At 56.8% G+C, this 3,362-nt stretch overlaps 1 non-coding gene across 1 annotated transcript; it reads right to left on the bottom strand.

The window, feature by feature from the left end:
• Positions 1 to 2,934: 2,934 nt before the first annotated feature.
• LOC123568213 (small nucleolar RNA U3) lies at positions 2,935 to 3,147 on the bottom strand. Its single transcript, XR_006691422.2, has one exon. It is a non-coding gene; the product is annotated as a small nucleolar RNA U3 (small nucleolar RNA).
• Between the last annotated feature and the right edge of the window lie 215 nt (positions 3,148 to 3,362).

Raw genomic sequence — 3,362 nt, 5'->3', positions numbered from 1 at the left:
GCCTTGCCATCCCGCCTGACTCAGGTCCCTTTTTGTCTTCCTTGGAGCACCTTGTCCTAGAGGCTGAGGTGAAGGCTGCCCCTGCCAGCAGTGAGGTCCCCGCCTGTCTCCTGCTCTGGCCTGGGTCTGTTCTTCTCAGGGTCCCATCATGAGACATAGGGCCTGGCCCTGGGAGGCACCCAGGAAATGAGACAGGTAGGAGGGGAGGGAGGGGGAGAGAGAATGGGGAAGAGGGAGAGGGAAGAGGAAAAGGGAGAAAGAGAAGAAAGGGAAAGGAGAGGCCTGGGACCTGGTGCTGGAACCCAGAGCAGGGCTGAGACCCTCTGTTCAGATTGGGAGTCAATGCCCAGCTGTTGGGGCGAAGGCTGAGGGCTGGCGGGGGCACGAGTGCTCACTGCAGAAACCAAAGCGATGCTGAAGTACAGGGCAGAACTCACAGGGCCCCTCTGCTCTGCTCTCTTTTCAGAGTAATCACCCTTAACAATAAGGTTTGCTTTTTTTTTTGACACATTTGCATATGTTCAAGGTTGTGTGCATATAAATATAACCTTAGTTTAACACATACATATGCTGGCTTTTCAAGGTAATAATGTGTTTTAGAGACGTATGTCAGAATAGAAGTAACTCACTCATTTCGGCTCCCACGTACGGATCGTGACGTATTTCCATGTGTGTGCTATCAGTAGCGCTGCACCGTTTATAACGATTGACTTTGGTTACCTCCCATACACCCTCTGATGTAAGCTCTGTCCACGGCTAGCCCCATGAGGCTGAAGGTTTTGTCTGTTTGGCTCACAGCTGTGTCCCCAAGGTAATGCCCGACTGGTCACAGCCACAGCAAACTGTGGAACGTGTACGTTCACAGATATTCCTCAAACAGAATGTCTGGGTCCATAACCATGTCGGCAGGACATGGATCATTCGGACAGAAATTGTGCCATTGCCTCTCGGGGCTGTGCACCCTCATGCTTCGGAGAGCACCAGGCATCCCACCCCAACAACCTCGGCCTCCGTACTCCTGCCCCAACACCCTCGGCCTCCGTACTCCTGCCCCTGCCACCCACTGTCGCCTCCCCTGCATCCCCTGCTCCCCGGCCAGCCCAGCATCTCTGGATAATCACTGGACGCTGGACGCCTGCCTCATTTTCCTCTGAGCCGTTGGTCTTTGCTTAGAGAGATGAGGGGCTTATGCATTCCAGATGCGAATCTTTTCTGTTTAATGTCACAAATATTTCCTTGCCCACTGCCTCACTTGTCTTTTCACCTGAAATATTCACTTGAAGAGATTGTTCAGCCTCTGAAAGTTGTTAAGATTCAAGAGGTATAGAAGTCTGTCAGTATTTCAGAGCCGGCGGCCGCAGACGTCTCCTCCCAAGGACATGGAGCGTCTTCTGGGCAGACGTGGCCGTGTTCCCTGGGCTTTGTGCCCGTGGAAGGTTCCGGGCTTGGCAGCAGCTTGGCGACCCCCTGAAGCTCACTTCTTTCATTCCCTCCTTCTGTCTTCACTCACAGAGTCACCGTAGAGGTCCACATTCCACCGTGTGGCCATGCTGTGCTCTGCCAAATCCTCACCGTGGTCTTCAAGTCAGGAAAGAAGCTTACCCTCGGCCTCTCACAGTGTGGTTGTGGGGAGTTCCGGGCCCTACCCCCAGGGTCAGGCTCTGAGCAGCCGACCGTGGGAAGCCCAGCCAGGAGCTACAGTGAAGCCCTCCTGTCTGTGGGGAAAGGCCTGAGTCTGACCTTGGAGGGGCCAGTGATGGACCCTCGACACCTCCAGGGTGTGGTGGCTGAGAGGGGCTCGTACCGCAGCTCAATTCCTGCTGGAAGCAAAGGCTTAGCTGGAGGGCATGGGGCCTGGGAGAGCCAGGGGGATCCTGCTCACACGCCCCAGAGGGGACTGGGAGCCCTTCCTTCCCCTGCCTGCACTTGTGGTGGGGAGGTGGGTAGGCCACTGGCCCTTGGCCTGGCTCACTCAGGCTGCAAACGGCTCCAGCCGGAGGGGCGACATGACTGGGGCCTGTGGACAGCCGCTCCATGGGGCTTGCTGGACCTGGGACTGGGGGCTCGAGAAGAGGAATTGGTTCACCCTGAGACATCAGCTTGGGCTGAGGGGGCCCCACAGGCAGGACCCGGCCAGGCCTTCCGCCTGTGGGCTCCAGTTGGCCAGAGCCAGGCCAGGTGTGTGAGGCCCATGGAGAGCAGGGGCCAGCTCACCAGGCCCTCCGTTCCCTGGCGTGGGGCACAGCTGTTCCAGCTATTCCACGCTGTCCAGCATCCGAGGGCCTGTAGATGCTGTGGACCCGGTCCAAATGCCTGAGCCGTGGCAGCAGAGACTCCGGCTGTGATAGATGACAGGGGGCCGGAGGGGGCTCGGGCAGGCTGTGGCCATTCCCTGGTCACTGTGCAGCCGCCCCCTCCTCACATGGTCCACCAGCAGCCTCTCCACCTGCCTCTCAGTTCAGAGAGGACAATGGCCCCCACCCCTTCAGAACCTGAGTTCCTGGGGCCCCTCCTGACCCCCCACACGCGACTGCAGCACCTTAGTAAAGGCCGTCCTCCCATCACTCGGGGCAGGGCTATGTGTTTCCTCCTGGAGCCCCAGGAGGGAAGGACCTCAGCCCCGCCCCCCACCCATCAGCCCGCCTGCCTGCGTGGAGATCGGTCCTCTGGCCTCCTGTCTCCAGGGCGCTTGCCACCAAAGCACTCGCTGATGAACTCGGATGAAAAGTAAAAGCCTTGGCAGCCAAGCCTAGGGGATTCATCGCTTAATTAAGAAAGTGCTATTCTCTGGCAAAAAGCAAGTGAGCGAAGTTACTCAAGTTTAACTGTCGCAAGCCATTGTCTTGTGTGTCCACAGAAGCAAGGCTGAAGAGGCCGCTGGTGATGATATTTTCCATTTCTGATCTTTTTTTTTTTTTTTAACAAGCAAGATAAACCGCTCAGACTGCATCCTCTCCCTCTTACTCTCCCAGAGGAACAGAAGAACGGTTGTCAGTGGCGAATGGCACTTGTGGGGAAGCAACACAGAGGCCGGTCCCCGCTAGGAGGGAACGCTGGACCTCCTCCGGGCGGCTTCCAGTGCCCCGCACGGTCGGAGAAAATTCTCTAGGAACGAGCTATTGAAGTGATCCCAGAATGCATAGTCTTTCCATTTCTATTCTTTTTTCGAGATAGACTCTCGCTCTGTCACCCAGGCTGGAGTGCAATGACGTGATCTCGGCTCACTGCAACCTCCGCCTCCTGGGTTCAAGTGATTCTCCTGCCTCAGCATCCCGAGTAGCTGGGATTACAGGCACACACCACCACACCCGACTAGTTTTCTGCTTTTAGTAGAGATGGGGTTTCACCATGTTGTCCAGGCT

Source organism: Macaca fascicularis, chromosome 12 (assembly GCF_037993035.2).
Source record: "Macaca fascicularis isolate 582-1 chromosome 12, T2T-MFA8v1.1".
NCBI lineage: Eukaryota > Metazoa > Chordata > Mammalia > Primates > Cercopithecidae > Macaca > Macaca fascicularis.
The sequence above is the reverse complement of the archived record's forward strand: the minus strand, read 5'-3'. Positions and strand labels throughout refer to the sequence as shown.